Source organism: Chinchilla lanigera, unplaced genomic scaffold, assembly GCF_000276665.1.
Source record: "Chinchilla lanigera isolate Chin_1 unplaced genomic scaffold, ChiLan1.0 scaffold00061, whole genome shotgun sequence".
Lineage (NCBI taxonomy): Eukaryota > Metazoa > Chordata > Mammalia > Rodentia > Chinchillidae > Chinchilla > Chinchilla lanigera.
Genome location: NW_004955462.1, coordinates 3862295 through 3887564, shown reverse-complemented (window position 1 = coordinate 3887564; position 25270 = coordinate 3862295).

The window sequence follows — 25270 nt, the reverse complement described above, 5'->3', positions numbered from 1 at the left end:
GCTGTGCACTCCAGTGTGGGTACTGGATAGAAATGGCAGAAACACGTGGTGGAGTGAACTGCTTATGTAAGAGCCATGAAGCAGAGAGGAAGAGGAAAGGCATGGAGTCTCATAATTTGCTTCACAGGCACACCCTCCAATGATTTAAGGACCTCCCACTCATCTCTACCTCTTAACGATGCTACTCGCCTTCCAGAAGCAGGGATCAAAAGCAGATCTTAGGAGGACCCAGCCAAACCACAGCAAAATCTATCACTCTCCATCCATCCATCTCTACTCACTCCCTTCTAGGAAAGCCCAACAGCTCCAGCTAGTTGGCAGACTAGCAGGCTCTAAATGTACAATGTTCTAGAACTGATGCAAAGGATAAAGCCCTTCCTGGTCTGACCACTGGCTCCTTCCATCAAGATAAGGCCGTACTCAGCAGGGAATTTAAGCCAGGCGGTTCCCCTGGCCGCCCAAACACAGTAGCCACAACGCAGCAGCCTGAAGCCGCGGTGGCACTTACAGATGCAGACACCAAAGACACTTTGCAAGGGGAATCGATGTCAGGTTACAGCAGAGCCACTTGACAGCAGGCAGAAACAAAGCCTCTGGTGTTCAGAAATTGTCCTCCAGGGAAAGGACAAGCATTTTGCTCATGATGGCTTTTGTACCTGACCACCTGCCCCTTCCAAACACACACGCCCATTTGTAGTAGTTGATTTTCACTGCAAAGTAAATCTGCAATTTAGTTTAGTTCTTCTTTGTTCTCTGTGACAGCCCAACCTAACTCACCATTTCTAAGGGAAAAACACTACTCTGAGTATGCTCTCTGTGAAGTCCTTAGAAGAAATAAAATTAAATCAGACAATATTTTCTAAACCTTAAATTGGTGGACTGGAAGAGAGTTTGTAAAGCCTGCTGTTTTTTAAATTGCCACCCATGGCTGTCCTTATCCTGTGCCTTGTACTTTTTTCTCTGTCTGGAGAGTTGATAATGTCCCACTCACCTTCCCAACAGAACCTTCTGGAAGGATTGATGATAATAAAAATAACACAAACAATTTGTGCTCAGGTAGCACTTTATAATATACTTCCGGCTCAGCCCCACAGATGCCCAGTGAGCTGGGTAAAATGCACTGCCAGACATAAATGTCAGTGGAAAGAACTGCACAGTACAAAGCGTGGGGCATGGCAAGCAGGGATGGGGATGCTACAGGGAATGTGCCACTGAAGGTCCCTTCTTCCAGGACAGAGTGGCCCAAGTCTTCATCTGTAGCTTGAACACTTCTCCCCTGGCTACCCCAGCACAACCCCACCACAGAACTTTGCTTCTCAAGGTAGGGGATGAACTGAGAGGTGACAGGCTTACTCATGGCAGAGGTGGGACAGTGGCTCCATTTTCTGACCACCCCAACACTGGCAGATGGTCCTCCTCTTGGCATCACTGTGCCCTGGAGACTGTGTGCCGATCTAACCTGATTCTCTCCAATCCCATTTGACCACCCTCCCTCCCTAACCTTTCACAGTGAGACCTCCCCCATCAGGCTCATCCCGGGGCCTGGGGATGGCAGGGAGGCCACTCCCACGCTGGTTCAGGAAGGCGACAGCCCTGCGTCTCTGTTCCTCTGCAGCTGGCGCTTGGTTCAGAGACAGGAGTTGGTAAGGCAGGTGGAATGATGCGGCTCGCCCCTGCTGACTACACTTCAAACCTTAATTATCTCAAATCAAATAGTGTTTTCAAAAGATCGCTTGAGTTTTAGATTAAATCTATCCAGAATTCTCGTTCACTCTGCCTCACTCTGGTGCCATTGCCCTGTGTAGCCCCAGTGCTCCCTTCTCAGAACTGAGGGACTGAGAAGTCTTGGGGTCCCCCTCTTGCAGTAGCATGATCTTATCCTCTTTTCTCCTTCTCAAAAGACTCTGAGCCTCTTGAATACGTGGACTATAGTCTCTTCCTCTTTCCACTTGAGGGACCTGACTCACGGTTAACACATACTTTTAGAATGAATAGATAAACTGGTGGATCAATCAAAGTATCAGGGGAGGAGAGGAGTGGACACAGTCCAAGCGTGCACACTGCACCTGGCCTCTCCAGCTAGTGCCAGAGCAGAGTGATTAAAGTTACTCTCTCAGCCTCCACGTATCCCTGCCTCACACCATCTTACCCTACCCTACCAATCCCTACCTTAAAAAGACTCTTTATTTTCTATTTATTTTTATTTTTAAATTTGTATTTATTTATTTTACAGAGTCTTACTGACTTAGTAAGTTGCCCTGACTGTGCTTGAAATTGGGATCCTCCTGCCCCAGCCTCCCACAGTATTGGGATTATAAGTATGCATCCTCATGTCCTACAAAAGACTATTTTTTTTTTTTTTTTTTTTGGTTTTTCTCTGGTACCGGGAACCGAACTCACGACCTTGCGCTTGAGAGGCAGGCGCTTTTGCCGCTGAGCTAAATCCCCAGCCCCTACAAAAGACTATTTTTAAGAGGTGGTGGTGGGGAAGGTACTAATAAAGTTCTTGATTAAGAAAAAATCTTTTTAAAATGGAGTTAAGTGTTTCTAATAGTCACCATCCTTGTTCTTTGGACCCGTGAGTACAGAGCATGGCATGGTCTCTGGTGGCTAGAGTGTCCAGCTTGCAGGGACAGCCAGGCTCCTCGAGTTGATGTGGCTGTTGAAGAGCATAAGTGGTCACCAGGCTGCCAGGACAGAGCACAGAGGCACAGAGTGCAGGATTTATCTCTGACCCCCGAGGAGTCAGTGCCAAATACTAATGAATCATCTCCTGGCGTGATAAGCAGCGTCTGCTGCTATGCATTCCTAGCACTCATCTTCTATCGCATTTCAGTTATTTTAGACAAGTCCCACTTTGCATGATTGATCATTATTTTTACTTTCATGAGGTTTAGGTGGGTGGGAAGAAAACCACACCAGAGAGCAGAGCAGGAAGTTTCCTTGTGAAAGAGTCAGGTATTATCTTTGGGTTATAGCTTCCTAAAACCCAAATTCTTAAGTGTTCTGAGGTTAAAAGCTTCCTATTTGCCACAGAGTTGAAGGATGGTGATTTAGCTGGCCCTATTTTACCAGTGCAATTTTACATTTGACCATCTTTAGATGAATGAGTCTTTAATTTTCACTGGGGAGGTCATTTCTGGAGAACTGGACTCTGTATCCCAACAGGGCTCATTTGAGAAATGAAACCGGGGAACTATACTTAGAGTCTATGGCCTCCCCTGCCCCGGGGGTATTCTTGGTTGGGGAGAGGGTGTGGGAAGGCTTATTTATCCAGTTCTACAGGCTATTGTAAGATAGCTGATGAAAATCTAGAAAACATAATTTTATTTTATCCATCTGGTTTTTTTCTTCATAAGGAAATTGAAATAGAAAATGCAAGACTCAATTAACCTAATCAGAAGTTTTATTAATTTTACAGTGACCACTGCTATTTGTTGAAATCTTGCTATGCATGTGTCACGTACCCCAGTGAGCAGGCCAGGGTTATTACCCTTATTTTACAAATGAAGGTGCCGCAGCTCAGAGACATGACAAGTTTCTTGCTGAAGGTCACCCTGTTCAGTCCACAGCTGAGCCAAAGTCAAAAATGAAGCTGAAGTCCACATGGTATCTCAAGCAGCACTGCACACCCTCATGCTGTGATTTCTTTCTTGTTTAGAGGAAAAAGGGTAGGATGTCCCCAGTGAGCTGAAGGACTGGGTGCCACGTGCACATCTGGTTAGTGGCACTGCTGTGACGAAAACTCCAGTCTCCTTGTCAGGGTTCTCACTGGCAACACATATATGTATCTATCCATCACTGAGCCATTACAATCTGACATGGCAACCACAACCCACATAGCTTCAGTACTCTGAGAAGGTACAATCATTATTTTTTATACTTTAGTAAGAAGTATTTTATTATATGCCAGTAGAATAATATACATGTCCTTATAGATTTCCCTTTGTACCTATAAATTCCCAACATAGCAAAAATCTCTGAGTGTGTATACCAACGAAGCCACAATAAGCATAATCGGATTCCCATTTTCCCCCTCTGAGTAGGCAGCATTGCGGGGAAAAGTGGGAATTGAAGGATTCTGAAAAAACAAAAAACATGTATTGAGCCCCATCTGCCCACTGTCCTAAAGGGTTTGAGACACCTGGCATTGAAGTCTTTCTTTGGGTTAAAGTATCCTGTCCTGTATTAAACAGATGCATGATACTGTTGGTTGTCTATTAATGTCTTGCCTCAGCGCACTCGAGCAGCTTGCCTGTTGTCTCTGGAGAGGTGGAAGAAATGGGTTTAGGGAAAGAAAGTCTGGTACAGGAAGCAGAACTCAGGAAAGATTCCAGGCGGAGAACTCAGCGTCTGGTGATGGTGAGTCCACATGGAATAAGCTCCGCAGCACTCTTCATGTTGAGGCATGGGAATGGAAAAGAAACACAGTTTGCCTAGACACAAAAATGATTTTTGCCAGCTAAGAGCTTTGGGAAACATTTAAGCATGCTGTGGGTAGTCAGTGAGCAGCAGGGTACCAACCACTCACAGTAGGTTACCTATGAAGAGAGAGGTGTCTAGCATGGGACCAGAGGGGGCCTCAGTTCATGAGAACCTGACACCGATCCCAGGTCATGGCTCTTAGGAAGAGCTGCTTGGCTTTGGTGCCTGTCACACATGGCCCAGAAGATTTCAGACCAAATCACTTCTAGCCTCAGGATGGCAATGGGCCTTGAGCCCCTAGTCCTTTGAGCCAAAAAGACGATCACCTCCCTGGGTTCCAGCTGACTTCCCCCCCTGCAAAGTCAGCACATCCCAACAGTGTTTGGTGACTTTCTCTCCCACAGTGGTGCATGCTGCTCCATGCTCACCTGGATGGGCTGGCAGCAGTTGAGGGAAGAGCGAGTGAGGAAAGTCACTGATGTCACTGCACACTAAGGGGCCTGTCTGCTGCTGCACCTCTGGTTTACCTGAGATTTAATCAACCACACCAGAAAATCACCCCACCTTCTCATCAGAGCGGACAAGATCTTCATTTCTTCTTTGATGGAGATGAGCACAATTCAAACCAGAAATTAGGTCCTGAGAATGTCTTGCTGCTAAATTGGTTTGGTGAGTGGCACTCGCAGCAAATTAGCCCTTCGTGAAGTTAGCATTGAAGAAGCATCATGATTATCGCTTGATGGTAGAAGAGGAAGCAATGAGCTAGCGTGGTAGTTTACTGACTGTGGAAACTCGAGTAAGAAATGCCCAACTGAATAGCCACAGCTTAGTTGTGGTGTGGAAGACCCACCCTAGGGAGGGTTATCACCAAATGCCATAAAATGGAAATGAAAAAGGAAGGCTGGCTTCTGATCCTCCACAGGAGCTCCAGTCTTCACCTTTACCTTGGACATCGTCTCCTGGCTTCCACCACAGATTCTTCAGCCTCATAATATGGACTCACACAGGACACTACAGTGAGTTCTAGGTCTTCCACTGGATCCCTCAGATCTCTAGTGAACAGATAGCCCTCTCACATTCCCCCACACCTGACCCTGTGGCTTAATTTGCAAGCCTCTCCACGTCAAGAATCTTGCATGATATAACTCTTTGCAACTCTCTCCCATGGAGCAGCAGTAATATTTTGCAAAATATCCAGGTATTTTTCTCCTTTACCTTTCTATGCATTCCTCCAACATGAGGCAACCTGAGCCTAGCTCAGAGGATGCCATGGAGTTAAGGAGAGGCAGCCACATGGACGCTCCAGGATTCCATGCACCTACTGAATCTGGGTTGGTGGCCTGCGGAAGGGCCGAGAGACAAACAGTCTGGGCCAGGGAACTAGGGACGGACACTTAAGAGTGTCTGCAATGCAATCAATTGCTGAGAAAAGGCCAATTCCCAAGGCCTTGACTAAACTGAATGGGATTAGACCATAAGTCATCAGCCAGAGGGATGAAGATCATGTCCTATAAGCAGATCAGCTCCGCCAGGTAGAACAGAGTCAGCTCCTGAGTGGGAACCCAAATCCCAGTGACATGGTCGTGCCACCTCCTGCCCTAAATCCTGGATAGCATCTCAGAGATGAGCCAGGAGACAGGGCAACTACCTGAAAGCATGAGAAATTCTGTCAGAAAGACTAAGTTATACTTCGGACGAGTGTGTCAGTTATTGTTTGCAAAGAAGCTATAATCTGAACTAGGTTGTCTTTCTACTTCCTTGCAGGTGAGCATCCCACTCATAGGAGATATCAAATGAGTTAGAGATGGATCACATTAAAAAATCTATATTCTGTTTGGTCATCTCGGTTTTAGTAGGAACAATCTTTGATCAGACTATCTCTGTTCCTTCATTTATTTATACAATGAGTAGTTGTCAGACACCTATTACACATTGAGAACTGTGCTGAGCACTCAGGCTACTGGCTGAACTTGAGGGAGGCGACGGATAGTTTAGATGGGGGAGGGCACTGGCTGCTTGGACCATGACAGAAAAGTCTTTAAATAAGATTATATCATGTGCTGGAAAAAAGGGGCTCTGCTACTAAATCATGTACCTTAAATGGCTTAATGCTTCTAAAGCACTACCTCTCTGGCAAAATAGTCTTTATTTCACTTAGAATAACTGGCTTTGGGCTATCACTGCTGACAACCTTCTTTGCAGAGAGATGGACTATGAACCATAATAACATAGTAAATATAAAGCAGTGAGTCCAACCAATAGTTGGCCCTAATATTTGTCTGGTAATGTCTGTGAGTCAAAAATATCATTATAAAACCATGGCTCAGGTAATGGAAGATTCAGGTGGATTATGGAGACCTAATTGTCTGTGCAGGTTTTCTAAACTCCATTATAACATTGATGGATCTGGTGCTAGGAGAAATTACAAAATATGTCACTCTGGTAATTGGTACAAGAGGAAATACAAATAACAAACATGGGGAAATAATTTCTGTCTTTACATGTATAACTAAAGAAGTGCATACTAAAGCAAACTGGAGGAGCTATTTTCATCTGAATTAGCAAAAAAAATTTTATCCAAAGCAGTAAAAAAAAGAAAAGCATTATACATTTCAGCTATATTACTGTTGGCATTGATATAAATGTTTTTGAGAAAAGCGATACAAGAAAGAACAGACAGGATAACCTAGTAATTTCATTCCTAAGACTTCAAGAAAGTAATTCAGTAGAAGCAAAATTTTCGGGGCTGGGGATTTAGCTCAGCGGCAAAGCGCCTGCCTGGCAAGCGCAAGGTCGTGAGTTCGGTTCCCGGTACCGGAGAAAAACCGAAAAACCCAAAAAAAAAGGCAAAATTTTCTGAATGAAAAGGGGAAAGAGAGAGAAAGAGACAGAGACAGAGACAGAGAGAGACAAACACAGAGACAGAGACAGACACAGAGACACAGAGACACAGAAATAGAGTTTGAATGGCCAACACTAGGACCATTGTGAAATTACACAATCAGTTATTAGCATTCAGTCACTCAGAAAAAATCTATGAAAAATGTATGGCAATGTGGAAATGTGATAAAGCATTATTAAAATATGGAACAGTTAAATGATATTGTGACTGTCACTATGTAACCATGAACACATATAGTAAAGACAGTAGCAGTTTTGTCAGGATTACTTGATTATGATTCTTTTCAATATTTTTTTAAATTGTTACATTCCAGTATTAACTTAAAAAAATTCACAAAGGAAATGTAAGGTCTCTATCAAATATAATACCATGATACATCGTCTCCAAGTCTCAAAAATAAACAGTCACATGAGTGATAGCTGCACTCCAGGGTCTGGGAAATGGCTTTTAAAGCGAGATCTATAACAAGCACGTTGAGTGGTTTGAGGTGTGTCAGAATGGAAGCCGCGCCACTTGAAGAGAAGTCATTGCCTCTTCCAGGAACCACATTAGCCTGCCTGACTCGCTCAGCACACGGGACGGCCGCAGGCTTCCCAGAACTGCAGCATTCTGGTGGAAAAGCATGGAAAAGCCCAACTAAGAAAGACAGGCTGAAAGGTTTTTAATTCAATCAGAAGGGTCCAATGTAAGCCGGGTTTCACTTGAAACATATTTTTTTTCATCTACTTTTTCACTCAAATACTACTGGTCTTAGTGTCTCTGGTTTACATTCAGCCTTGTTTAATTTAACTTTATGTGACTTTATTACTTCATTTTATCTCTATGACATAAAATGTCCTTCTTAGAAGACTTCCAGATTATTTCCTGGGTGTTTGGAAAGGAGTCCATCAGCTCCTTTCATCTAAGCTTTCTTTTCCTCTCTCTCTTTTTCCCTCTCAGCCCAATGACTTTTTAATTCAAAACAAAACAAAACAAAACAAAACAAAACAAAACAAAACCTCTGAAAGGAACAAGGAAGATGGGCCACCTTTTTGTCTGCACTCAGCACTTTTGGTTTCAAGACCTTGGGAGAGGGGAGACAGCAGAAGCCACACAGGCGGCCGGGCAGGGCACGGCTGATTTCTGCTCTGCTCCAGTCTCCCCAGGAGGACCACCTCGCTGCGACCTCTCCGCTTCCTGCAAGAAACCTGCACTGGTGCAAGGGACCCTGACACTGCTATTTTAGTAAATATTTGATGCTCAAAGCCCTCCAATGGTGTTTCATAAAACCCCTGCTCCAAGGGAGGAGGCTGGTCCTCGTCTTCCTCCCTGGGCTCCTGCAAGGACCTCCAACCTCTTCCATACCAAGTGAGGTGGCTTCTTCCTGTCCCATGCTCGCAGCCCCTCTCCAGCTGGTGTGAGCAGATGCACAACAAAGTCACCACCTCTTGAGTTCTTTTCCTTCCAAGAGCCTTTCTTTACTTCTCCAAAAACTGATACAAAACACAAGGAACTTATGTCACTAGGAATAAGGAGTCCATTGAAATTAGACTGACTGCCACACTTCCATCATCTTTTGCCTTCTTATAATCATGCAAAACTCCCTAAGATGTTAGAATTTTATACAACTGTCATTAGGCTGGCGATGACTTTTCCCATACAATTACAGCTTACTTTGTGAACAGACAGCAGTCATGCAGTTTCAAAAGGGCAAAGGTGCTAAGGGAAATGGTGTATCAAATCTGCTGGTTTCTTTATGTGTCTGAGTATTTGTGGGCCTCCAAAATCAGGCTAACATACTCAAATGGGAAAAATCTAAAGTTTGGAAAACGATTCATGCATCACCAGTTCAGAACAATGTCCATATCCTTAGCTCTAGAATACAGAATTTATCTGTATATAATTTCACTCTGTCTCTCTCAAATAATTGCATCTTTTTTTAAGCTCCAAGAGCTTATTTTGTAAAATGTAAATTACTTTCCAAACTATTATGAAATTCCAATTTAACTCATATACATCAGAATAAAGGGCTGCATGTTTTCGTGAGGTGTAATTTATGTAGGCCGGGAGAGAGCAGATGTGATAAAAGGTGTGTTAATCAACTTTCCACCACTGTGACAAATATCAAAATAGCCAACTTATAAAGAGAAAAATTTTATTTTGGCTCAAAGTTTTGGAAGGTCCAGTCCACAACTGGTTGTCCCTTTTGCTTCCAGGTCTGGTGAAGCTACACACTGTCGAGAGGAACCCACAGCAGAACAAAATCACTCAACTCCTGGTTGCAAAGTGAAAGAGAGAAGAGACTGCAGGTCCTGCAGCCCCCCTCAAAGATACACTCTGGTGAATCTAAAGTTTTCCATTAGGTGCTTGTCTGCTAAAGGTTCCACCACCTCCAATAGTGCCACAGGATTGGGGCCAAGACTACAGCGTATGGTCCTTCAGGAGATATTCAGGACTCAAACAATAGCCCAAGGGAAGGAAATTCTGAGACCTTAGCCCTTTCTTCCCAGTAAGGCTTATATTGGCATCTAAGTTTCTCTCACAAAGAACAGGTTACACAGTCAGTCCTAATACAACCATAACCCAGATCGTCCTATGAAACTTTAGTTTTTTTTATAAAACATTTCCTTCTCACATTCACAGCTACTTATCCATAACTACAATTCCTTGGTGACTGAGGAGTGATTTTACCACTTGAGCTGTTTTAGATCAAGACCAAATAAAAAGAATAAGTTGAGCATTTACAGCCAGATTCAATTGTCGTTCTTTCACTCTGTGACCCCCACTTCATCACACACTTCGGCTCTGTTCAGAAAGACCTTCTGCAGTTCCAGGCAGGATTCTTAATCTACAAGACAAGTCATAAGAATAATGATTTTTTTCAAAGGTTGTCGTATCAGTGCACTGGAATGCTAAAATAACAATTGAAGTCTTTCTACTCTCTCTCATCTCAGAGAGCCAGAGGTTCAAAATAACCTGGGTTGTTGGCAAGGGATTTTATTAGGTATGATTTCATCAAAGTTTAAATATGACTTCTCATGTGTTCTTATGCATTTACCTCCAATAACCACAATTTTTTCTCTGTATCTTTTATTATCTTCCAAGGCCTCTCACTTAGGGAATCATCTGAAAGGCCTTTTTTCTAGTTACTGTATCTCTTTAGATGTTCAACAAAGCAGAATCTGCTGACTTCTCTAAGGAAATATGTCAGCTGTTTGGAAGAGAGCAGAGCGCAGCCCTCTCCTAGTGCTGCCTATAACCATGCATGTGGAAGAATGCTGTATATTGTAACCCTGAGCAAAAGAGGATTTTTACAAAAGCGATTCTCTGCAACCTAGGGAATAGAAAGGAGAGGAAGGGGAAACATCTTAGCAGAATCTACAGAAGACATTCTAGCTAAAATTTTGGGCTACAAATAGGGAACAGAGAGCAGTCAAATAAAATGGCAGAATTTCCAGCTCCAAGTCTTCTGCAGAAGAAAATTGCATGTGCTCTCCATCAGGAAAGACACAGACACTTATTAAAGCCAAATTGTGATTTAGAGAGCCAGCCTCAGATGTGAGCTTCCAGAAACAGGCAAAGAAGTCCACTTCCATGCCTTTCAGTATGGTGATACTAGCGAGAGGATGGTAGTAACTACACTTGCCCAAGATCCATGTGGATGCAGTTGGAAACTGTCTACTACAAACCAGAAATTGGTTTCTTAATTCAACTTTAAGAGCTTCCTGAGTTGTCCATTCAACCCCTTAATATATCTGTGTTATTTTAATATAAAATAATATTTTAAGTTGACATTCGTGTATCCCTGACACACCTTGGATATTGGAGTGCCTCAATTTGATAAGTACCCACTAAAGGACATAGCTGAAACCTGGACAAACCACTGAGGCCTTGTTAAAAATGGAGATTCTGGTCATATAAATCCAGGGTGAGATCTTAGATTCTTTACATTTAAACAGTTCCTAGCTTATTCCTCCATGGCTGGGCACTGACCTACACCTAGTGTAGTAAGCTAATTGTCCATGACTCGCAGCTTCAGCATCTCCTTGAGCTATTAGAAATGCACATTCCCCAAGTCTTTCAGAACAACTGACTCAGAAACTGGGGGCAGGTAGGAGAGAAGGTGCCTAGGAATCTGTATTTTAACAATTCATCTAGGAGATTCTGGTTTGGACTAATTAACCAGGACAGCAAAAATTGGGGCAACCAAAGGCAGAGACTATAGGTTTTTAGGTCTTTCAAAACCCATGGTATACAGATGGCTTCAAGATCCATGAAGATGCTTTAAATAAAGAAAAAGGACTTCTCAAACTTGACTTGAAAGTCAAAATTATTGCCAAATTCATTGGGACCAGGGTGTTGGCAATGCAATGTGTTGCACAATGAAGGTCTGCAGGGACTAGCCAGGAGTTAAGTCTGGAGAGAAGATAGCAAATGATTCTAAGAGGAAACTAAATTCTTCCAAACAACTTCTACTCTGATGGGGCTCAGACCTCTGGTATCTGAGTTCAGCATTCAAACCAGACAACCAAGGAGTTGATATGGAAGGATGAAGAATAATATTCCTGGTGAGCCAATGTGTGTTCCAGTTGTAATTAACCAAGGATATAGAACCTTGATCTCTACGCATCAGTTATTGCTCTTTAGGAAAGCTTTGTTTGATATACTTTAGAATCTCGATCAGTTTCCCTGGGAAAATCTCTAACTTGTCTTTCATTATCTTCTAAAGAATTCTGCCTTTGAAGCAAAGTCTTCCTTCAAAAGGGGAAAAGGGATAGCACAATAACATAGGTCAGGTCTGAGGGAATCACCTCCCCAGAGGAATGAACAGGAAGCTGGGGAAATGGAAAATCAAGAAAACGCCAGAGAGCTCTGATGAGAACTAGGACTGCTGGTCCCTCCAGCCCCAACATGCCTTCACATCCATTCTTTGCTTCATGATTGAGATCCCTCTTTGCAAGAAAAACCTGGAATTGTCACTTTGGTAAAAGCCCAGGACTGGAGCCTCCAAACGAACTTGGGATTGGTGCTCACAAATGAGGTGAGGCTTGTGGTTTTATTTACTATATTAGTTATTTTTCTCATTGCTCAGACAAAATACCCAACACTCAAAATTAAAGGAGGTAAGGTTTATTTAGTTCATAGTTCGTAGAGGTTTCAGTCTATAATTGCCTCTCTCCAAAGCAGGGTAGCTCAAGGCAGAGGGGCAACAGATCATGGTGGCAGAAAACAACAAAAGCAACAAGAGAGACAGCAAGGCAAGCCTCTTTCTGTCCCTTATATTGTATCCAGTCTAAAGGGATTGGGATGGTACCAATCCAATCAGTGGACTGATCCAGCAGTCACCCACCCATAATCACAGCACCCTTAATCGCAGCATTGCTGTATGAATAAGTCAGACACTCCAGATTCATTCAACTCCAAACAAATGCTATGAGCACATGAGGCTTTAGGGGTAAGCCTAGATGACCGCATCTAGACACAAACCATAATGTCTACACACCTCATACCAAAGAGTAAGTGAAAGGTGGTGCCGGAAGAGTTATCATTCCAGCAAAGGTTTCAGAGTTGCTTTTTATTTTATTCTGTTTGGTGTTTAATTTACTAAATTATGAGGCAGGATTTAATTCTTAGGCAGTGTCTAGGTAGAGCATGAACTCTGATGAATACCTGGACTTATTACCTTTCTCCAAATCCCTCCTAATGGCTTGCTGTGGCCCCAGCTGCTGTGCTAGCCCACTGAAAGATTGTCCCTATTGTTCCCTGGGGTGCTTCCAGCCAGCTCTGGATTACCAGAATCCCAGATCTTCTACTCTGTTTTCAACCTGGGCCTCAAAAGTGGTAAGCATGAAGGGAGCAAATCAAGGAAATGAGGCCATTCAGCTGCCCTAGACCCTGTGAGCTTCAAGGCCTGGCATTTACTTCTTGCCCAGGATCTATCTTTCTTCTTACTCCTCTTTCCAGGGCCATTTGCCTTCCTCACTCATCATTCAGATAAATACTTTCAGAAAAGAAAGGAGATGGTAGACAACTGCTTTGAAAGAATTTGTACAAAAATATGTATGTAGACACACACACACACACACACACACACACATATATATATATATATAAACTATCCTGACTCTGAAATGTCCCATTCAAAGAATTTATAAAGATTTAAGTCAAAAAAGTTAACAACTAAGATCTAACAGGAAATTTCAAAAATGAACATTTAACTATCAAATGCATAGTTCTCCAACTGTTAACAGGCACTAAGTACTATCATTTATAGGAAGACAAAGCAGCACATAGCTACACAGGTCTCCCCAAGGACCATTTCTCAACAGCCTTCTCTAGTAGCACTATTTTCCTGCATTCTGCATACTTTGTTACTTAGCAAATCAAGGCCATTGGTCACAAGAAAGTACATGAAAAGGAGCTTGAATCAGATACCCAAAGGAGCTAACCTAGTTTGCCAAGTGCAAATATTACAAAAATAAGAGTTGAACTAGAAAATATGATTTATTGTCATATTTTCAAAACAAGAGCTCATTAGACCTAAAATCATAATGTGATACATAATATTCATTGAGCAATTACTAACAGAAAGACACAGTGCTGGTTGCTTTATCTACATGATATAATTCAGTCCTCCCAAGGTACTGTGCCAGAAACCTAGAAATAGGGCAGGAACCACTTAAATGTCAATTCCCCTGGACACTGAAACCAATTTGTTTTCAATTTTGCATCGCCCCATTGCATTGTCAGGATGAGCTTCTGATTAGTCGAGCGTGAAGATGTGCTTCTTCCTTGGCTGTACTGAAGTAAGGGGACAACCAGGTAAAAGGCCTACTGACCCCAGGGACACGGCTGTCTCACTGGCAGGAAGGTAGTCCTCCCAGTCTGCTCCATGAAGCTTGTGTTCCCAAGTAAAGAAGTAACTCTCCCATGAAAATTAGAGCACCATATAAAAGGTGAAATGTTAGGTACTGAAGAAAGGAAAACTGGCAGGACACACCCAGGGAGGTGAAATGAGTTGTCCAATGTTCACCCCTGAACAAGGAATAGGAAACACCGAGCCCGTGAATGCTCAACTGATTCCACCTTTGGAACTACTGCATAGAAACTCAAACCAACATTAATGTTTTAGGTGCCCCAATTGAGCAATTTCATCCCCTTTTCATCCCCACAAGGACAGAAATACTTTAGCTAAAGCAAGGCTTTAATAGTTTTGACAACCTATGTCAAGAAAGTAATAAATAAATAAATGATGAACAGCAAAGACCTTAAAGATGTGTACAGTCCTGACTTTAAATCTCACTTCTGCCGCATATAACTGAAGATTTAATTGTATTACCTAGCTCAGGCAACCACCGTGATGCTTTGCCCTTTGTCATTGCTTGATAGAGGTCATTCATTATAATACAATTATTACAAAATATATATTCTACTCTGTTGATTGAGTTTTTCTTTCAAAAATATAGCAATTACAATAATTTTCATGATTTTTGGGTAAACATCGATTTCCTAAAATTTCTTAAATAACACATCAGCCTTCACTCCCTGTGAAAACAAAATATCATAAATTCAAATATATGAAAAATTAGAAACCTTTATTGATTAAAAGAATCAAACATGGGAAGGAAAACCAAGAATGGAAGAAGAAATTTGCAGTGCATGTAAGTGACAACAAACTTCAATTCAGAGTGGTTAAAGAGCTTTTAAGGTTAGTTGCCTATTGCTGCAGGACAAGTTGTTCCCAAATTTAGATGCAGAAAACAGTAAATGCCCATGATTTCAGTTTCTGTAGGTTGAGTGAGTGTCCATACGCTGGGAGCCTCTCTGCTCAGGGCATCTCCGGAGTTTGCAGTCAAGCTGGCAGCTGGGGCTGACTTCGTCTCAAGGCCTCCTTTAGAAGGACCGCTCCTGAACTCACACACAAGCTGTGGGTGGGCACTGGATGCTCACTGGCTGATGGAGACATTCATTTCTTGGTATGTGTGCTTCTTCTATGGCACCTCACAACGTGGCATCTGGCTGTCCTACGGTCGAGTCTCCAAGAGCACAAGGGAGGGAGAGACCAGCAGGACAGAAGCCATTGCCTTTTTATAATCAGTCAGAGATGAGCCTGGTTTCAGCCCTCACTCTAGGGACAAGTCCTCATATATGAGGATGTGAACACAGGAAGTGACGAGGTCCTTAGAGACCATTTTAGAGGCTGTCTGCCACCTTGCCACAAATCAATGAGAAAAGACAAGAAGCACAGTGGAAAAATGCACTAAGAATTGAAAGAGCATTTTACAAAAGGAAATGTCTCAATGGCCAGTAAACACTCATACCACCACCCTAAAGATTTGGCAGTATTCATTAAAACTACATGCATCCTAGGACTCAGCCTTCCTTAGGTAAAAACCAAAAACAAAATACACACACCATACAGGCATTAAAGGCTGATCAAAATATATGGTGTGTTTAAATTAAAAATGTGTCACAGGAAAGGACAACACCATTATGACCCCTCAGTACGTTTCTCCTTGCTTCAAACACACGTATCCCATCCTTCTTACCACTTTCAGAAGAAGTTCTAGAAGTTCTCTTTTTTGAAAGCCTTTAAAAGTATAACAAAAACTATGATGAATACTGCTGCCAAGTGCCATCCAACAGAAAGGTAGGCTCACAAAAGCAAGAAGGGTGTCCTTATGTACCTTATCACTGGATCTGGGGCTATGAGACTTCTCTGGCTCTTCCCCAAAGTCAAAGTGATCATAAAACGGAAATGCTTTGGCTGGATTCAGGACATGTAGACAACCACAACAGTACAACTAAAGACACTCAGAAAAGAGAACTTCCAGAGTTGCTTCATAAAGAGGCAAGAATGATGGGATAAGTGCATTCAAGGCAAAAGGGCAAATAATGGCAATGTAATAAAAATGCTATAACAATTTTTGAAAATGTATGCATTCACTCTTTTCTGATCACATTTCATACATAAGGAACATTCATAAAAGCAATCTTTAGATTAAACAAAAAACTGTAAACCACCCACACATACATTTGCAGTATAATATATAAATAAACTGTGATATGCTCATACAATTGACTGTAATAAGACAACAAAAGGGATAAACTCCTGCTACACATTATCAATGGGAATGCATCTCATAAAATAATTTTAAGCCAAAGAAATGGATCAGAAAAACATTTACTGTGGAATTGTATTTATATAAAACACAGTGGCAAATTTTTGATGAACCCAGTTAGGAGAGGACAACAGTCCCCTTTGGTGGCACTCATGATTGGGAAGGGACAAGGTTAGAGGGTCTGGAACAGGAAATGTCCTGTGTTCTTGGTGCAGTAATATGGATCATTCACCTGGTGAAAATTCAATGTGTTATATATTTATGCACTCTTTTGTATGTCAATATTTCAGTAAAGTTTTTACTTAAATATCTAATAAACATTCTTTCTGCTATCCATTCAGAATTCTTGCGAGTAAACTGAAAAATCAGTCATTTTCTTGAAAACTAAGAATTTGTCTGCAGACCTTGTTGTAAGTTTTAGTGCCTAAGGCCCCAAGTATCAAAAATGAGCTTTCAAATTAATTGCCAAGCTAAACATTAGCCAACTACATTTTAAAAACTTTTTTATTTCTCTTCTTTTCCAGTGGAATATTAGAAATGTTCTAGAGTTTGGAGGGTACAAAAGGCCATCTGTCCTACCCATCTTGAATGAGTCCGTTGATTCCTAGTCTAACACCTCAGTCTTAAAATGATAAACAGGAGAGCAAAGGAAAAAAAGAACAAGTGAAGATAAGCAAAATGTCCAAGGAAAGGAAATAGATCAAGTGAGGGTGGGTAGGACATGTGATAGTAATCGTATGCCTACCTGTATGTGCACATGTATGTGCGTTTGTTCTGCCTGCATGTGTACATGCTTGATGGGCGGTTAAAAGCAACTGGAGTGGGGAGATGCTTGTGGAAATGGGGCAAGTGAGGGGGCAGACAAGGAGGTCCAGAAACTGAGAGATTTGGGAGAGAAGGAGAGAGTTGAGGATGTATTAACAATATGTTGAAATTTCAAACATTCTATCTTATTGATACCACCATGAAAACATGCGCCTTGAATCTGTAAGTTTGGAGAACATGGGTCCTAACTGAGGAACTTCAAATTACCCAATGTCAAATAATTTGCATAGATTATATGCTAATAGATATAATAAAACATCTAAATAATAAGCCTGTGAAAAGCTGAGAGGAACATGCAAGGACTATGCAGCAAAGAGCATAACAAAGATTTGGTCACATGCATCTTTGTGGTTTCACAGAACCTAGGGTTTAGGATGGATCCTAACATGCATGTCATCTTATCCCAAAGTCGAACCTTCAGTTACTCTTTAATGATCTTCCAAATGGAAGATTCTGGTGTAGAAACAATGCAAGTAGCAGATGGGACAGCTCCATACATGGTTGATAGGATACTTGGCCCCTTGAGAATCCCTGACTTGTGTATCTACTCCCTCCTTACTCTGACATTAGACTGGCTTTTTTGTGTGATTTCTGGGCCATGTTATTTTATAGCCTTTAACACAGAAGCATTGTAAACAAATATGCACGCATACTGAATAGCTGGGTTGAATACGTGTAGGAGCTGTAAATATTTTTTATGGAAGTAATTTATTCTATAGTCATTAAGGTCTACACACCACACTGGTGAAATGTTTAGAAAGCAAACCTTATCAAGGCCTTCCTCCAATACCACCACCAATTTTTTGCCTAACTTCTACCCCTTTTATTAATATTTACCCTTATCTTCTGAGTCACTGTAATACACAAATGGTAGGGACAGATGTTGATAATTTTACCTTGCTTTTCCTTTTTCAGCTTAGAAGGAAACTATTTCAGAATGTGAGCTTTCTGCATGCATCCAATGGAAAAAAGTCATGGTGATTATGATTATGATGGTTATTATTGTTGCATCCCTTAAAAATCTACCATGTAAATGACTCTTTTTCTTAAGGTTTGATATCACTAATTTTAAATTAGAATTAATGGTTCACATTGAGAAGTAGACCTGCATGGAGGAAAATTAACCCAACCCAGGAAAATACAAAATGGTGACATAAATACATGTGTGCTTTATAGTATGTCTAGAGTATTTTATAGTACATCACATACATGTCTTGGTGATTGTACATAGATGGTTGAAAGCAATGGGTTTTTCACAGTCTATGCTGTGCCAGGGTCTTGCTTTCTGCTCTGTGAGCGGTCCCCACACATGACTGCCATTTTGAATGCAAACCTTACAGACTAGAAGACTGGGCTGGAATCACAAAGGCATTTTCACCAGAAACAAAATCAAACCTATTTCCAATGCAAAAGCAAATTCTGAACAACACCCACTAGAATTAGCAAAGCAACATTTCATCAGAAAATCACCTACAGAATTTAGAATGCAATTTAAAATTACTAATTGGTGTGTTAAATGGATATATTCAGAAAGTGCCGGGTGGATGAGTCAACACTTCCAAAAGAACCATAATTTCAGGATTTCCTGAGTGATTGCTCCAAATTATAAGCCTACCTACACATTAGTACATGGGTTAGAGAAGTCAGTTCACCCAGACATTGGTTGTGTGCATAATTTTAAAAAGAATAAATACTACTTTGGAAATTGCTCTGGTTCATTTTGCCAAAAGTAACACCCTTTCTGGGCACATAGCCACTAGATATTTGCACTGCTTTCTTTGTGACTATGGAGCCCTGAAACATTGTTTGCAATTTTATCAAAGGATTCATTGAGTCAGAGGATAATCAGGGAGAACATATTGGCCATTAAAATGTAAAAGATGGGCCTGAAATTTCTTAGAAGAAAGTTATCTTTTATCTCAGTATACTGTTAAAAGTTTTAGTTGTTCATTTAAATGAATGACTTGGACCCTATTGCTGCTGGAACTTCTGCCCAGTGGGGAGATTATTGCTTCACACTGTGCTTCAGTCACCCATGAACGTGGATGCAACGCAGGCCCTGTCTGTTTCTGGCTTTCACCTGCATATCGAGCCAGCGCACCTACAAACCAGCCTTGAGCTTCTTCCTCGTGGTAATCACGAGGGCAACTCCAGGGGGTAACATGAGAATTTAGGCTATCTGCTGTGCACATACATGGGCCCCTGGCCTTATCCTGGCTTTATTCTTGATGTTCCATTCCCTACATAGGGTGAACTTCTTCTTCATTAACATTAGAACCTGTAAGGTGCAACAGAATTAATTCATAATGGGGATTTCTAGATAGAACACTGGGTGTTCCATGGCTGTTCTCCAACTCTTCCAGGGCTCAGCGATGCCCAAGGACTTTACCAAGGCGTGCCGTTCTCCTCCAAGGGTGGGCTGACGTACTCCAGAATTATGGGGGCCTTCCTGAGGTTTACCTCCTAGAGCTTGTCGTAGCTGCACACCGTACCCTTTCCCCAGTGACCTTTCTCAGTGCACAGGCCCTGTTCGGTCAGATGATCCTGATGGCAGGGCTCGTTTCACATGTCTTAGACCTGATGTAATTCTCTTTCCAACTCCGGGGCTGTTCCAGTTGGCAGCCTTCTTCGTTACCTGGCGCACGGGCTAGAACAATTTTCCCAGGTGTGGAATATGTGCTCTACAGAGGCCTAGTAAGTACCAGGCTTCTTCGCAAGAAGAATTCAAGATATCAGATTTTATGTTTTTTGGAAAGGAATGTTGCACTTGTTTATAAACAGATACTACATTGTTTTTAGAAAAGAAGACTGCATTTTGAAAGAACAGGATACTGCATTTTTTAAAGAAAGGGAAATCCCTAGCCTGCCCCTGCCTAGCAAACCTCTAAATACTTCACTGAGTTGTCCAGTGAGCTTCAAAAGGCTCCTCTGCCACCTCAACGGCGAAAGGAGCTTATTCAGCCGCTGCGACACCACCAGCCCTGGCCCATCTTTTCCTAGCAACACAGCGCCACTGTGATGATTAATGCGATTTGCAGATAGCCCGTGACTGTTTGTACCGTATTATGACAGAGCGCAGTTGAAACAGCCTCAAGGAAAAACTGTAGGAGAATGCTGTCTCTCTCCCACGGACGCCAAGTGCTTCTGATTCTTTTTCCTAATCGAAATGGAGAACACATTTTCCAAACCGATGGCTGTGTCCCGTGTATCTGAGGCCTTATTAATCTGCTTTTTCAGTAATACTATAATTGGTACAGTAACTATCATGAAAGCTACAATTTAAGTCTGTGATACTCTGTGTCATTTGTGAGGATCTCTACCATTTCTGCAGGGGCCAGACTGGCAGCTCACACTAAGACATGAAAGGCACCAATACCCCTGCATATTTTAGGTCACTAATCTCTGCCATTGGCCACAGCACCAGACAATGCCACTTGACCTTCCTTGTTATCAGAAGTTTTACTCCATAAGCTAGGGACACAGTGTGAGGTCCCTGCAACTGTTAAGTATATCAATCCCAATTATTCACTCAGGAATTGAGAAATCATGAAAGGACATTCCCTGGCCCTGGGGGCTCACAGTAGGGTGGACTTAGCCAGGACTGCCCTTATTATTGCCTGGCTCTCACAGGCCCCACTGCAGTGAGGGGTGTGAGAATGTTTTGGGTCTCTGGACATCATTATAAACTCAGGCTCTGTAGCCAATTAGTTCTCAAAATGCCTGACTTCCTCTCCCTTTCCATAGTGTGCAGTCACCTGAGTAAATGGCTATGGGTCACTTTGAGAAAGAGCTGCCTATAGGATCCTGAGGACCCAGTGCCTACCTATGTCAAAGGGCTCCAGGTTTGCAAACTGGCTTGCGTGTGGGGTCTGAGCCCCCAGCGGTGACTTTTTATGGGACCAACAGCTCTCAGACTTCACTTCTCCATTCTAACGTTTTCTTCTTTTTAAATTACAGATATTACTCAGTTGGCTGCCATCTAAGGCATGGGTCAGCAAATCACAGCCAGATGCAGCCTATCTCTGCTTTTGTAAATAAAGTTTTATTGGAACATAGTCATGCTAAGGCTGTTTATCCTTTCCTCTCCCCTCTGGTAGGGAAATAGGCATGTCCACAAAGCTGAGAGTTGCCCATCATCTTTTCCAGCCCATGAATTTGTCCCATCCCCCTGAGTCTTTGTTACAGAGACAAATCCCACAGCCTGAGGAAATTCCCCCAAATCAGTGAATTTTTGTAACCAGTGTTACATTTTCACCTCTTGGATCTAGCACCCTCTAAATCAAATCCCAGGAGTACTTCTTTGGTTTTCACCAGTACATACAAGAGAGCTGTCTTAAATGTTTTGATACATAGTCTCTTTCTTGCCTCTTAGATCTGTCTTGAGCACAGCTAGGCTATCTGGAGGTATAACTGTATCAGTCTGTTAGCTAGAGTAGAGAGAGGTGGGTATAATTTGGGGGCAGGGGGTACTTGTGCTTTTGTGGGGAAGATAATTCTGTAGCACCTTCCAGAATAGCTGAAGTGCCAGTTCCTACAAGGGAAAGAAGGGACACTCCAGATGACCAGAGAGTGGGGGTGGGGGCATTCCAGGGTTGACTTCATCAAGGACATCAGTGCAGATTTCCCTGTTAGTAAGAAAGCTTGATGTCTTTGGAGTTCTGAGATCCTCATATGCAGGTTTAACCTTGCCTTTCACCTGGCTGTCCTTCAGCTACAGAGGATAAGGCTATTTACTTGCTCCCACTCTGCCTGTGGAGGTTGTACGTTTCCTGTTCTTAGCTCTTATGCGTATGTGAACACCTCTCACTTGCCTCAATGAAAGTCAAAGCACTTGGCAGGCCAGTTGTGCCACATTTGCCGGCATGTTCTCCCCATATTTCCAAAGGCTTTTATCATCACACTGACCACAGCATTTCCCTCCACAGGGACATTTACAAGGGTACCGTGGTTCATGTATTATCCCTTGGACCTGCAGGAATGATGCACGTGCTCTGGTGAAGGTGTGTTGGTTTCATGGCTTCATCATGGTCCATCTTTTTTCAGGATCATCTTAGTATCACTCATGTTGATCCAGATCCTCTGAGAAGCAGACATCAAGAGAGGGTAACTGTGCAAAAAGTTTATTTAAAAAGATCCTGTGAGTAAATAATGAGGAAGGGAGCCTGATTAAGATGTCAAACTATGAGGCCAGGGTGAACCCAGGTGAAGGACTGACAGAGGGAAAGTTCGGTGAAACCATCTTAGGCTTCCATGCCATCCAAGGGAAGTTCAACAAATGTGGCAGGGAGCTCTTGAGTTCAAGTTGCTCAAAACAGGAGATCCATGTTCCCCCAGAATGTCTGCTGTAGAATCCTCACTCCTATATTCAGTCCCTGGCTGGTAAGCAGTATGTGGGAGATGTGGCCTTGACTCAAATGCAGGAGCAGATTTCAAAGTGCAGCCTCTGGGGCCTTCATAGGAGGTCTGCGAGGCACAATTTTATGGCTGCCATAAAGATTCCATGAAATTTTGATCAACATCCCAAAGTTTTATTTTTAATTTAGAAATTGATGGGCTGATTCTAAATGCATTTTGAAACATGAAGGACTTAGAACACCAAAAACAATTTGGAAAAACAACAAAGTTGGAGGGTTCACATGATTTAAATTCAAGACTTTCTGTAATGTAAAGCCACAGCAATCATACATACATAAATAAGTGAAATCAGACTAACAGTGTAGCATCCAGAATGAAACACATGCATATATTGTCTATTGGCTTTTTAAAATGTACAAGGATTACTCAACAGGGAAAACACAATTCCTCTCAACAAAGAGGGATGAAAAAATTAAATATTAATGTGCAAAATACTTTGATCCTTATCTCACACAAATACTAAAATTAACTCAATCAGAGATCTAAATGAAAAATGAAAAGAAAATGAAAGTTCTAGAAGAGACCGTGAGGTCATCTTTATAAATGTGTGATAGGCAAAGGTGTTTTAGTACATGATAAAAATCCAAATGGCAAAGGAAAAATTTAATAAATTGGACTTCATCAAAGCTTAAAACATGCCTTTGAAAATACATTGTTAAGACAATGAAAAGACAAGAACCAGACTGGGAGAAAGTATTTGCAACAGATATACTCACAATATATAAAGAACTCTGTCAAGTTGAAAAAAAAAAGACAAAGAGCTCAATTTTTTAAAAATGAGCAAAATCTTGATTAGACATTTTGCCAAGGACAAGGCAAATAACATGAACAGACACTTAACATCAGCAGCCACTAAAAAATAAAAATTAAAATCATATTAATATACTAACACATATACACTAGAATATCTAAAATTTAAAAAGACTGGAAATAGAAGTATTGTTGTGGATGTGGAACCAACGGAACCATCATATATTGCTTACGAATGTGAAAGGGTACAACCAGGTTAGAAAACAACTTGATAGTGTCTTTGTTTTTTTGGTTTGTTTTTTTGGTACCAAGAATCAAACTCAGGACCTTGCACTTGCCAGGCAGATGCTTATACCACTGAGCTATATCCCCAGCTCTTGGTAGTTTCTTTAAAGTTAAACGTACAGGTGTTATATAATCCAGCAAAATCACTCTTAGGTATTTATGGAAGATAAAGGAAACTATAGTTCACACAAAGACTTATAAATGAATGTTCAGAGCAGCTTAATGTATAGTAGCATCACATTAGGATAAATTAAAATCTGGCTTCTCTGCCTACTCATACAATGGAATTACTAGTCAGGAACAGAAATGAAAACATTCTTGTTATACTCAATAGCACAGATGATCTTAAAAGGTTATCTCAGGTGAAAAAGGCCAGATACAAATGACTGAGTTATTCTTTCCACATCAAATACTAGGAAAATCCAAGACCATAGAAACAGATCAGTATTTTCCAGGGCCAGAGATTGGAAAAAAGTGTTGATGATACACAGGTACTGGGGACTTGTTTCAGAGTGATGAAAACGTCGTGCTTATCATACGGACACTGGTATTTGCCAAGTTTCCCACAGTTATCAAAAGACACTGAACTTTATATTGGTGAGTTTTATTGTACCTAAATCATATCTCAATAGACTAATTTTAAAAAATAAAAGACAATAAAGAAACATGGGGACATAAAATGAAACCAGCAAGAAAGGTAATAAAAATAATTCTTACTTGATCGACCATACGTGTGGTTCTCAGGTTTCTAATCGCTACCTCGAAACCAAAGTCTGGTTAGTTACAGTTTCTCTTCTTGATTCCAACATCAAGTAGGAATGTCCCTCTTGCATAAAATGGGCACCATTTGAAATAAGAACAATAGGCTCACAGTAGACTCCAAAAGACTTCCACTGGATTCTCTCCTATACAGACCCATTACACAGGAAATTCAATGAATCTACAGTTGGGACGAGCCATTAAAATGCTACGTACATATGCAGTTATTTCCCAGCTGCTTTAATCCATTGTTAGATTTTAGAATATCTGGAGACAAGGAATACTGTATGACCTCGAGTTATTTATTCCTAAATATTATTTCTTTCAATAGAGTTTTAGCAAACAGTTTCAGGGAATGTAAGGTTGCATTATTTTTGTTGTTGTTTTTTTTCCAGTACCAGGAATCGAACTCACAACCTTGCACTTGCCAGGCAGGTGCTGTGCCACTGAGCTAAATCCCCAGCCTCAAGATTGCATTTTTTGACATGGGCAGAAATACATACAAATCGAATGAATACAGACTTCCCAAAATTTGAACATATCATTGAGTTCAGCTGGAGGTAGAAATAACCTGTTCATGAAAATCAAGAATTCTAACAAGGGAGGACTCCACTAATTTGCCTTTCAGCAGTACCCTGCCTTTGCTTTTTCCGCAGAAAGAATCTACAGGAATTAATGGCTTTTGGCTGTTACCTTCTGTACAGCTTTTCTGAGACTGGAGAGCTTGAGCCAGTTGTATGCTTTCTGGAGGTTTAAGTATATTAAATAACGAAGATATGCCAAAATGGTCTCTAAAGATAGTGATAAA